Source organism: Thermobia domestica, chromosome 6 (assembly GCF_964235325.1).
Source record: "Thermobia domestica chromosome 6, izTheDome1.hap1.1, whole genome shotgun sequence".
NCBI classification, from domain to species: Eukaryota; Metazoa; Arthropoda; class Insecta; order Zygentoma; family Lepismatidae; genus Thermobia; species Thermobia domestica.
Genome location: NC_137459.1, coordinates 12325235 through 12339421, shown reverse-complemented (window position 1 = coordinate 12339421; position 14187 = coordinate 12325235). Strand labels below are relative to the sequence as shown.

The window sequence follows — 14187 nt, the reverse complement described above, 5'->3', positions numbered from 1 at the left end:
TTGGACAGACCTAGCTCTGAAACTACGCACTTTTCGCCATACGTCCATATGAACATTTTCCTCTTATTTTGATGTGAGGAATCAGCTCTTACAGTTTGTCAGTATAGTTCATTAACACCCTGCATCTCTCTCTCTCTCTCTTTCTCTCTCTCTCTCTCTCTCTCTCTCTCTCTCTCTATATATATATATATATATATATATATATATATATATATATATATATATATATAAAGTAATAATTGCACTATATATCATTTTGAGCATGCTTTGTTACAGGTGTACCGGGTATTCGTGATTTCCTTTCAACAAAACAAAAGTGTTTTAATAAAATGCAGCATGGCCTGATTCTTAACAAATTCCGTTCATTATACAACATAGGCGAAAAACCTAATAGGTATTTGATATAACATAATTTTGTCATTGTATATTTCGTGGAAGCCTGCGAAAGATGAGAATGGTGTTTATCAGTTTAAGACTCATATTGTCCTTCTAAGAAATTAGGTTGAACAAGCCAACCGAATTGTACCAAAAAAAAAAAAAGCGCTACAACCTGAATGGCATTCGCTATTCACTCTTGCTCGGTGTGTGCATACATTTATGAAGGAATGTTCAATATTAAAGATCTAGTTATACCATACATTCCATACCATACATTCCTCATTCCCGTTTTTTTTGGGTCCAAAACTCGCCTCAGGTTTTTATTCTCAAAACTTTTCGCCTCCGTACTTCCCTCAAACTAAGTGACCATGCCGTAACCATACAGCAGAACAGGTATAATTATCGTTTTATATATTTTAAGCTTCGAATTATTCTACAGAATTCGCAAAGACAGAAGATTTTGAACTGAATAATAACATGAATTCCGTGCTTTCAGTCGACATTTTTAATATCTTCGTGAGTCTGTTAGTGCTGAATTTAGATATTTGTAATTGCATACTTTATCGAAAGTATTATTCTATATTTTGTATCCGTAATTTGCTTAATTTCCAATCCTGTATCCATAATTTTCAGTGTTACGGTCACCGCAAATTTAGCTTTCTCAGGATTTATTTCTAAATCCATGTCCCTATAGGCGTTTAAAAAATCTGCATTTATTTCTACTGTTCTTATATAATCTCCTTCAGATATACATCACCAGCTTAAGCCTTAACCTTGTGAGTGTTATTCAGCACTAGACCATGGTTGCTATCTTTAATTTTCCTTATAGTGTATTCCAGAACAAAAGTGAATTAATAATGGCGGAAATGCATCTCCTTGTTTCAGACAATTCTCAACGTGGAAGCTCGTGTACAACTATATTCTTACTGGGAATTAATTTTGGGATTAATTTAAATACATCCTAGTTAATCTAACTATTTTTTTTCGGTATTCCAAATTGAGTAAGAATGTCGTGCTATATTACCCTCCGAACAGAATTGTATGTCTTTCTAAAATCAATAAATAATTAATATACCAGGTATTGTATTTTCATTTCTTTTTGAGTACTTGTCAAATGTTAAATATCTGGTAGATAGTTGTCGACTTCACGTACACCTAAATCAACACTGATAATTTCCAGTAACTTCATGTCCGCATGTGATCAATCTTGCTACCAGAATGTTTCAGAGGCTTTTATTGGATGTTGACAAAGAAAATATTCCTCGATAATTCTTGCCATTAGTTTTGTTGTCTTTCTTGTGAATTTATTACAGTTATTGATTTTTTCCACTCTTGTGGTAATTCCTCCTTGTTGCAGATGATGTAAAAGAGTTTGTGTATCCCGTTCAACAATTTTCCCCTCCAGCTAAAAGTAGTAAGCATGAATTTATTCTACACCTGAAGATTTGCCGTTTATTTAATTTCTTTAAAGCAATTTGTATTTTTGTTCGGTTAGATTCTGAGATATTTCGTTCTTCCTGCCTGATTTGCAACAACCTCCATATCTAGATGCCTTCACCTCGATCCCCAGCCTATTATTCTACTACTCTATGATTTTGTAAATTCTTCAAATATATTATTTTATCAAAATTAATATAACTACGATAGTTATACAATTAAGTGATTTTAATGTCCGCATTGAACAGTATTTTTTATCCTTCAAACGATACAATGATATTTTTGTGTGTATACAAACTGGTAAAAATCCCATTTAAGGTACATGACCACAATAAACTGTATATAGGTTGATATTTCGTTTGCGTCTTGATATAACACCAAGGCTATGAAGGACGGGCCAAATATTAATGTGAGTGCGGAACTACGACCGAGACGGTTGATGGGTCCCCAGACCATCGTGGAAGATCACAGAATCGCTCTCTTTTGCCTTCAAGAGCTGTATTACAGGGTTACATCATTGGCCAGGCGCAAGCGTAGTTGTGAACAGGTCTGAGATGGGACTTCTACCAGTATCAATGCCGACTTACGTCATATATCTTCTCCATTATTATTTGAATATGACGTTTGATTTAGACCAGTCAGCAATTTCCAGTTGGTTAATGCTGCAGGAGCAGTGCTTTTACAATTAGCGAAATGGCAGAGAGAAGAACTAGAGCAAAAGAAGAAACGGATAGGTAGCAGTATCCAGTAAGCAAGTGTTGGCAGTGTACGCGTAATCATGAGTCTAAGAATAGTGCGCCTGTAAAACCGTCGCCTATGCTACCGATGTTCCTGTTTACCTGCAAATATTATCCCTCTTAACGCTTAGGTTTTCTGCCTTCTCCTTGTTTTCTCCGTATGATTTACTGAGAAGAGAGGAAGCAAACTCTGGCATCACAGAACTTTCAGTTGAAAATATCTGATTTAGAATGAACAAAACATGAGAGAATGTGTAAAGGAAAATTATTTCTGTTGATTCTCAAGAACTGATTCCTCGTGACATAGTGACATGTCAAAAAATTCCAAGTTTTGAACATTAGTTTAGTGTTGCCTTTTAGAAGCAAGGTAAATCTAATTTCGGTAGATTACTTTATGAAATACGTATCACATTTTGTTTCTTGTTAAGGAATGAATAAGAGTATGAAGACGTTGAGAAACAGAAGTGAATACTGATTGAAAAAAAAATACTTCACGTAGAAAGATGAAGTAGAATGAAAGATGAACAACATCATAAAATTCATGAGCATGGTGTTGGCCAGCCAATTGGGATAAAATTCGTAGTTATGAAATCTTAAAGTGAGTGTTTTGGTGAAAGTCTGCAGTTGGAGAAAAGCTGAAATATCATAAATCTATAGAGCAGCCTGAAAAGCACAAAATTTGAAGGAACGTACAAAGAATGTTTAATTAACTATGTGTTTGATGATAATATAAACAGTAGAATCTTACGCTCGCTAAATGTAACTGAATTCTTGAGATAACTGTCTAAGAACTGAGGTAATCGTAATCGCCATTGATTATCAAAATTACTACAACTAAATAATAATAATAATAATAATAATAATAATAATAATAATAATAATAATAATAATAATAATAATAAATTGAAAAGTTAATACACACTACACGGATCAGACTTTGATAGAAAAGAACCGAGAACTTTGTATGTAAGAATCTAATACCATAAGGTGTGAACATACTGTCTCGAACGCGAGTGGTCTAATCCAGTGAAGTATTAAAACTGTAGCCTCTACTAATGGGATCATGGCAATCTAATTTCATGGACTGATTACGTTGGAAAATTCTTGAATAGATCTATGGTTCCATCAATGCGTATATTAAAGGATAGCAATGAGAAATGACTACATCCATCATTAAATTTTACGTTATAGGATATTCAAATTCGTAGAGAACGTGCAATAATATATTCATTTCACAAATTTTTAAAAAAAAGGAATGCATAATATTATAATAACTGCTGCACTTAAAAAAAATCAGATTTATTCTGGAGAATATAAATTATCCTCTGGTTCTTGAAAGTGATCACTCTCGATTACAAAGCTCTCCCTACGCAATAAGATTGTTCAACAACATAATTATTTATATTAATTAACGATCAATCATTGATTATTTTAAAGTAATAATGATTTGTATTAATTAGCAGTTAACAATGTTATCCATTATCCATTATTAAGTTTGAAATGAACAATCCATAATGCTAATGATCAATTATCGTTAATTTTGAAATGATACTGGTTTATACTAATTAAGAATCAATAATACTTCTGATCAGTCATTGTCTATTTTAGGATAATAGTTTTAGGGAGTAACCATTTTTGTTTTACTACCAAGTGTATTTTAATACCAAACTACTTTTTATTTTTATTTTTTTTTTTGTTTGTTTTCAGTTTAACAAAATACATATTTGTTTATTCGTTTCTTGGTTTGTCCGCTATACAAATCCGCACACTTGAACTGGTTAAAATGAATTGTTTGCAGATTGCTAGCACTTGGATTGTCTTGGGATTTTGATATATCGATTAAAGTATGCATTCTAAGGGTTTCAAGGGGTGCCAAAAACAAAATATATCAAGTTGGACAGGTGAAACATCAGTACACAAACTCCTTATTGAAAATAAGTTGAAAGTGTCTGAGCATTTTCGAAGATTCCGAGTCTAAGAAGGGAGAATTGGGCGTATATATTTATATTATTTTAACTTTCAATTTTGTACTCATTAAATGAAGAAAGTGAGGATATGATTTAACCGACTAAAATTAATTCTCCAACAAAGTTATCACGTGGATAATCTGAGACTGTATGATTATACTTTCCTTATGGTTTGGAAGAGGGTTTATTTAGATTTTTCTCAAAGAATAGCGCCTACACGGTTTAAAATGATTATTTTGTTAACACATAGTACTTGAGTCGAAGTGGGTTTCTATCATTTTCCTTTTTGTCTGAAATACACCTTCTAAGGGGCTTCAAATATACCGTATCTTCCAAATATTCTTGCATAAGCCTATTTTTCCTGTGTGAATAGTTGGTATTTCTGCTGCATAAGTGTATTCTTCATTCCCTTCTGAAAGTAATACTTACGAATTGCATTAAGTGTCAAACAGAGAATAAGGATTTATATATATATATATATATATATATATATATATATATATATATATATATATATATATATATATATATATATATTTGTGATACAACACTTTCACTATACAACTACAGTAATTCCCTGCTCCGTTTGTGCTTAATCACTTTGCATCATGTTGTAAGACATCACTTACTAAGTAACTACATTGTTTCTAGCGGATTCACTTGTACACAGAGCAGGCATCAATGTTTAATTAGCATCATTGTCCTTGTTTTCTGAAGTCACATTCTCCATCACAAAAAGCTGTTTGTCCCCTTCATTAACATCATTGTTCTTTTACTCTAACGAGGAGCTTTTAATTTTTGTGCATATTACATGAAAGTAGTTTTTATTTATGATTTTCTTAGTATCGAAAGCAAGTGAAATTATTGAAAGGATTATTCTACGTGTCAAGTAAACAAGCATTAGAAAAAAGAAACAACGCTTTATTTGTATGCAAATATAACTGCAAACCTTTCTAGTAGAGAAACAATGAAATACGTTTTGTGACGTCAATGATATTATTTTATTTTATTTATTTTTATTTACTTCTAATAAAACTACCCGTCTTACAATCTTCCTCAACAGCATCAGTAAAGCAAGGCCTAATTATATATTTATCAATGTCTCCTAGTTAAAATAATTCGTGTTAGTTTATGTTCTGTGTTTGTGCTAGAATTATATAAACAAATACATGTATAGTCAACATAGCTCCCTTGAATCCACATCTGCAATTACAGTGCGTTTATCTGAAATTTTGAAACAAAATCGACTGTCTAGAGGGACCATCTTCTTAAGGAAAGTTCAACAATGTACCAAAGGTTTTAAAATTAAGATAAAACTCAAATATCAGGGTCTGCAGTGGAATTATCGTGCTTCCTGGTTGGTCTTCATTTAGGTGAATTTTGTATTAGAGCAGTGAAGTTGTGTAAGAGCCTACCGTGCTTATTTTAAACATTAACACATCTCACAAGGTACGTTCCTGAAGTGTCCTCTCGGAATTCGTGTAAAATTGATTCAAATGCAAAGTTCTAATGTGTATTGCAAAGATCTAATGTGTACTGCACTAATTTTAACGGCTTATACCAATAATTTGCATATTTATGGGCCTTCATATATCCGGAATTCAATCATATACTGCTATAACGCTCGGACACAAATTGCTTTTAGTCTCTTTAGATGTAACTGAACATGAATGTGGACATATGCAAAACAAGTTGGCTCAAATACCGCTTCTATGACACATGTTACTCACCACGGCCGCCATCTTGGATCCGCCATATTGGATTAAAGTTTCGTTTTTTCACGTGGGAATAGGTGCAAGCGATACATCACATTCATATAAAATTTTCTCGGAAATTCATTGGTGTAGTGAGTTTTACTGTAGCTTGATGAATTTGATGTATCACTTGCACCTATTCCCATGTGTAAAACCGAAAGTTGAATCCAATTTAGCGGATCCAAGATGGCGGCCGTGGTGAGCAACATGTGTCAGAGAAGCAAAACTTGATCCAACTTGTTTTGCATATGCCTACATTCATATTTAGTCAGAAATAAAGAAACTAAAAGCAACTTTGTGACATAGCGTTATAGTAGTGTATGATTGAATTCTGGATATATGAAGGCCCATTAATATGAAAATTACTGATATGGGCCGCTAAAATTAGTGCAATACACATTGAGCCGCGGAGAAGTTTGAATCAATTTTACACGAATTCCGAGGGAGACTTCGCGAATGTACCTTGATAGTCTATTATGGCGGAATACGAACTTAAACATGAATTGAACGCATTCAAAAATTATCTTTCTTATCCTTTATCTTACTTTACCTTAATTATATACTTTTTTTCTCTCAGATTCATTTTCTGGCAAACAAAGTTCAGAAGTTTTTTTTTTTTTTTTTTTTTTTTTTTGCTCGGCAGTTGCTTCCAAAGATGTGTTAACTCTATAGTATCAATGTTTGCTTATTTTTATTCTAACATAACCATTTATATGAACGTGAACATAAATATTACTTAAACCAAGATTAAATAGCTACGAGCAGATAGAAAATACAGTACATACACAAAAATATCATTAACTAACAACTCAAATAATTAAATATAAAGTTAATTAACTAAGAATGTTAAAGTTGAGATGGAGTAAGTATGTGGGACATGCTGTCACTCAAATAGTGCTAAGGTAAAGAGACAATTAGTAACATTATTATACTTCCACTCGAACTTTATTGTTGCACTATTTTTGCACACACACACACATAAAAAAAAATTCAAGTACAAATACGCCACAGAACCGCCTTATAATATATTAGACTTCCGAACTGTGCTCTATAAGCATAGGAAGTGTAGGAAGTCTGTGCTTTGTCCGTCCGTCCGTCTGTTGACAGATATCAGAGAAAAACGGTAAGATATATCGAGAATCGGTTCTTTGCAATGGATTTGGCGTCCTCGCAACCCCCAGTACTCTGCCTCTAACGGAAGTGATTGAAATTTATTGCTACTTCAGATTTCATTATTGATTTTCATAGCACAAAAGCGGTAAGAAATATCAAGATGTGGCTTCTTGCACACTTGATTCAGCTTCCAAGAATAGGCTCTATCTTCTGCGGTAACCCTATATTCAAACCATAAATGATTCAAATTAGGGATTTCCGATTTCAACATATATCACCATAGAACAAAAATGGTAATGTGTCCGGAATGGGACTAACAGTTTTTAAAAGTGTATACTTTTAATATGGTCAGAAATACAGAAGAAAAAAAAAACGTATTTTAAAGGAAAACTCAAAAAGTTTATTTGGTCTTTCTTACAAGTCATTCTAACTCAGTGTAACTCCACGTGTGCTCAATTTGTAACTCTTACAATATCTAGCCTGAACTCAATCTCTCTCCACGTATTCTATAACATCTAAGGTGTTACTGAAGCAATCGCATTCCTAATACGGTTCTTTAGTTCATCAAGGTTACTCACCTATTCACCATAATTCACAAGGTCTTTCGCATACCCCCACAGGAAGAAGTCCAGAGGGGTAACATCAGGAGAGCGTGGAGACCACCTAATTGGCTCATCACGGCCTAACCAACGGCCAGGAAATTCCGTATCAAGGTACTCCCTCACTTGTAGGCTCCAATATGGCGGGGCATCATCCAATTGGAATACCACTTGAGGTTGCAAATGTTGTAACTGGGGAACAGCAAAGTGTTCAAACACGTCTAAGAACACATTTCCTGTTATGGTTTGCTCTAAGAAAAAGAAGGGGCCTATAACTGCATTATGTGTTAAAGCACACCAAACATTGAATTTGGGACTGTCTCTAGAATGCTCTGTGTACGTATGCGGATTCTCAGATCCCCATATCCTAAGCTTTCCTTCTGTTAACACAGCCAGACAAGTGAAAAGTTGCCTCATCAGATAAAACAACGTTCAATAGGAAATTATGGTCATAATCAATCCTGTCGAGAATTTCAGTAGCAAATACTGCTTTCTGTGGCTTATTCTTGGGCTTAATTTATTACAACAATTGCACCTTATAAGCAACAATTGCACCTTATAAGCAACAATTGCAAACGTAATCATTTGTGTACCGCATTGTGCACTGCTGACTTTGGAATTGCCAATTGCCTGCTCGCTGTGCGAATTGACTTCCTCGGGCTTCGTGAGAAACACTCTCTTATTGCTTCCACATTTCCTTGTGGCACACGCGATTTACCACCGCTGTGATGTTTCACTACACTCCCCGTTGATAAAAATTTAGCCTTCCACGCCCGAATACTGCTGCGTGATGGCTGAACCTTGTGGTAAACACGTCGAAAGTTTCGTTGAACTTGAACAACACTTTTTGTATCTGCAAACCACCACACGCATTGCACCTTTTCGACTGCCGACGCCATTTCTGTTTATTGGCGATACTACGCCGTCACCGGTAGTTGTTCAAGTATGAAGATTTGCTGAACAAAACTTTTTGAGTTTTCCTTTAACATGAATGTCTTTTTTCTTCTGTATCTCTGACTACATTAAAACTATATACTTTTAGAAACCGTCAGTCCCATTCCGGATACCCTGTACATAGTGACAAGCGTTATTTTTTAATTGATGCAGGGTGTTAAGAGAATATACGATCACAACCCGCAACGTTCTATCAAGAGCGGAAGTGGTTGGGGAGATTTACCACTACTTCCGGTTTCAATACTGATTTCCGTAAAGCTAAAATGGTAAGAGATAACGAGTTGCAGTTTTCTTTTCTTTTCTTTTTTTCTTTTCTGCGATCGATTTAGCTTACGAAGAATATGGTATATATTCCCTCCCTTAATTATCTATTCAATCCGGAATTGGTTCAAATTAACGATTTCCGGTTTTAACATTTACCGCCATAGAAAAAAATACAGTAAAACATAGTAATTAATGCCTTTTTGTTATGGATTCAGCGTCCGAGGAATAGGTTCTATCTTTCATCTTAATATATGTTGCAACCAATATATGTACCAGTCCAAGTACATAGGAAATATTGGCCTGCACTAAGAGGGTAGAAGGTGTGAACAGCAGTGGTTTTTGTTATGAAAAGTGTGTTTTAATGGTATAGTCGAGGCAGGAAGTGAGTAATTAAAAAAAATCGTCCTATCCGTCCTATCCATTAGGACAGTTACTCCAGAGTCTACTGTAATTATAAATTACAATAATCTTATAATTTTGGAGTCCCACAGTGGGTCGTGACTCTACACAGTTTAGTTTGATTTGATTTATATTTACATTATAAGAGCTGTGGTAGCTTAGAGAATACGTCTACTGTCCATCAACACGAACAAGGGTTTGATTTCAAATGGAGACGAGATTTGTTTTCTATTCTATTCTTCTTTTGTTTTATCAAATCTTGGGATGTAGGGGGATAGAAATAGACGGAGTATGGTGCTTACTCGGAGGGGAAACACGTATGTGGAGTACAGAAGATTGTAGGTTACACACGTAAACCTTGTAGTTTTAGACTTAACGTACGACTACAGACATAACTTCTTGCAGCAAACATATAACTGAAAATGCATGTTTTATACGCACTTTCCGTGTAAGTGTTCCGAATAAACGTACGGACATTCAGTATGAACGAAAGAACTGCATATAGGCGGTCAGGCTCTCACATACAGATAATCGTCTATAATATATAGGGCAGAAGGGAGGAATTGGAAGTTTTTTTTTTTTTTTTAATACAACCTTTTCTCCCCTCACAGGCTATAGGTGATTCTCTAGTTTTTTAAGAACTGATCGTATGTTGCAGGTTCTTATGCATGTAGTGTGGTAGTGGTAAGCTTCCGGCATCTTCACTTTTGATGTTGCAACATTTTTATTGTTGTTGGTCTAATGTCCACCCAATTACCTGCAAGGGGGTAATTGGGTGCAAAATCATCAAAACCATTGCCGGCGCACATAAACCCGTGAGAGTGATTGGGTGTAAATGAAGAAAACTCAAGTTTTCATTTGATGTATATAACTTGTACTCCACTTAAAAACTAAGAGTTTTATGTGGCCTGGCAAATATATATATATATATATATATATATATATATATATATATATATATATATATATATATATATATATATATATATATATATATATGTGTGTGTGTGTGTGTGTGTGTGTGTGTGATTACGCAAAATAAGGAGTAACTTATTTCTAAATCTCAAAGATATTTGAATGCCTTTTCAAACCTTCCAGTTATTGTGTATAATAATAATAATAATAATAATAATAATAATAATAATAATAATAATAATAATAATAATAATAATAATAATAATAATAAATTTTATTGCAGAAACATCTGAGAACATCAGATGTATTACAATCGTCAGAAATGGAAGTTGAAATGTTTAGGGTTACATATAAAACACACCATAATATACCATAATATAAACAAAGATCACTGGATAACAGACGCAAATATTTTAACTATCAATTTTGAGTTCAAAAAATTCTTCAACACTATATATACAATTATTAATAAGTAATTTCTATACTTTTTTTTAAAGCCAGAAATGGAAGTTCTCTTAGATATATAGGAAGAAAATTACAAAATTTAGCTGACATATAGTAAAAGGTATTTTGCGTCTTACTATACTCATATCTAAATAATCCTAAACGGTTCCTGTTTCTAGTTTGATACGTATGAGAGTACCCTAACTCATCGTAAATATGATTGTTTTCCTTGACGTAAAGCAAACATTGGTATATGAAAATTGCAGGTACTGTCATAATTCCTAATTTAACGAAGCTTGACCTACAATGCGCACGACTAGGGAGACCAAGCATTAATCTTACACATATCTTTTGTATTTTCAATAGGCTTTTAATAGAGGACTGATGACCCCAAAGTATCGTTCCATAACTTAAATGACTGTGAATTTGCGCATAATAAACAGCTTTAAGTACCTTTAAACTTACGCACAATCTTAATCTACGAATTAGATAAACTCCTTTACTAGCTCTAGATTCCACCTTAAGGATATGGTCGTCCCAGTTCAAATGATTATCAATTAAAAAACCCAAAAAAGGAGCGGAATATTTTTTTTTTAAGTTTTGCATTCGAATTTTTGTTATTGTAGGCAAGCACAAAGTCCGACTTGCAGAGTTAATACAAAGCAAGTTGGAAGTACACCAGTCTTTAATAATATCTGAGGTGATGTTTAATATAGACTAAACTGAGTTTTTTTTTTTTTTTTTTTGCGAGTTAACACAAATATTCAGATCATCAGCAAATAAATAACTATTAACGAAGGGTGAAGCGACGTTGTATGGGAGGTCATTGATATAAATGATAAAAAGAATTGGACCAAGAATAGATCCCTGAGGTACTCCGTGTCTAACAGGCAACAGATTAGACTATTCTCCTTCTCTCTAATATCGTCCATTTAAATACGAACGAAGAAGTGACAGAGCTGCATTATCAAAACCATAGAATTCTAGTTTTTGCAACAAAATATCATGAGACACCGTATCAAATGCTTTCGATAGATCATATACTGTAGTTTTACATGAACAAAGTTTTTACTGTCCAACCCAGAAATACAATTTACCAAAAATGAGACAGCAGCCTTAACAGTTCCTAGTAGGGATCTATAGCCAAATTGAGAATTACTAAATAAATTATTATGTTCAAAATAGTTAACAATCTGTTCATTCAAAACAATCTCAAAAACTTTAGAAATAAGTGGAATAATAATAAGTGGAATAGCATAATATATTGTCCTGTGAACTTAATCCAAACTATATATATATATATATATATATATATATATATATATATATATATATATATATATATATATACAGTATAAGCGGTCAAAACTTTGGCCCAAAATGTAAAAAAAAAAAAAAAAAAAAGAGTAACCAAGATAAGAAGTCCTGATGTTCAAACAAGATAGTAGGACTAACGCTAAATAACTATAAACTATTACAATAGAACGTGTGTTGGAACTCAGGATTGATAAACATGTCCTATTTACAGTATCAGTACTATTGGCATACGTAACGGCCACTGGAGGCCTAAGTTGAATAACATAGCTTAATAGCAGCCCATACACGTAAACACATGCCTGAAGAAACAGCCCGACTTGTATGAAAAATGATAAAACCACAGGCAAGTTGATCGTGTATGGCCTAGTTCATTCATGTTGAAAGTTTTCAAAATCTTCTGAAAACATGTTTGATGTTTTTGCCGTTCTGCATGCATGTTTACCGTGTATGGGCTCGTTCATGCAAGGTGGCTGTTTTATATTTAGGTCCGCCAATCACGACAGCGGAAGAAATCACGTGAGTCTCTCCTCCGTCGCATGCCAAGGTCGTGCAGTTGCAGAAAGAAAAAGCACGCGTTTCCTCGTCCTCCACATTTCTCAAACTACTTTCAGTATGTTGGACAGCACGTTGGTACGTGTGTGGGCAAAAAATTCTTTCAAGATGCATGATGAAAGAAACCTTTCATACATGTTGGTAATGCAAGTGCGTGCGTCTATGGCGCGCTAATAAGCACAATGCACTATGAGAAACAAAAGTGTACACCACAAAAAAAAAAAAGATAACACAGCATTTATATCAATTCTAGCAAAAAAAATGTTCACTTAAGGCATTTCACCCAATTACCCCGACATCATGCACCCAATTACTCCGTGAGTGTAATTGGGAGGTACAAATTTTAACAAAATTTTAACTACCTCACAGTGAGGATTCAAGATTGCTGCTCTTCACGGCACCATCCTTATGATGTGTTTAAGCAGCAGTGAAAAATCAGGATTAAAACAATAATAGATGCGCGATTTATTGTGACTCAAACCAAAATACACACAAACTTGAAACTCGGTTTCATATATGTAATTTCTTAATCAAATCAGTTTTCTTTTTTTTAATCATTATTACACCCTCTCAAAATGCATCAAAGCTTCATTTTTGATCAACATCAACATTGGAGTGTAACCAAATTCCATAAAAGTATACTGAAATGCAAAATATACATTTTAAAAATAGTTTTCTGCCCAATTCCCCCTCCACCCAATTCCCCACTTCTACAATAGCTTACGTAAGTAACATATGTATACGTATGCAATGTCAGACATCCTACAGCAGCATGATGTAATGTCTAGTGGGAAAGACGCAACACATATGTAGCATGTGGATAATATATGCTCCGTACAGTTTTCCGTAGTAAACTTATGGATTGCGTATATTTCTACAATATACCGCTGTCCGGATAACGGATTTTTCTAAGTGTAGCCATGACACCTATTATCTATGCCAAGATCAAGGAAAATGTGCAGCTTTAAATTCATACTTCTTGTTTGATACATTGGTTTCTTTCAAATGAGAGTCCCAAAATGTATAATTTACTTTCGGATACTATAGCTTCTATCGCTATATTTCGAATCTAACACACATTTCCGTACAATTTAAATACATGCAGGGTAATTCTTTCTAGGGTTTCCAACTTCAATCAGTTATAATTCTTTATTGGAACCGCATACAGACTTGTTTTAAATGTCATTATATTGTAAAACACTTCAAGTTTCTCTCTCTCTCTCTCTCTTTTGACAAATCCATTATGCGCCTGCGGTCATCCTGGACAAATCCCAACGAAAGTCAATTTTTTTGCCAAACAGTAGCCAGCATTTCGGGAGTAACGTCCGCGATTTATATTGCGATGCGATGTTTCAGT

General features: G+C 34.0%; 1 protein-coding gene across 1 annotated transcript in view; it reads left to right on the top strand.

Annotated features, from left to right (window-relative positions):
- Window positions 1-14187, top strand: part of LOC145687846 (uncharacterized) — a 442870-nt gene that overhangs the window by 172641 nt on the left and 256042 nt on the right. The gene's annotated exons all lie outside the window — the stretch shown is intronic.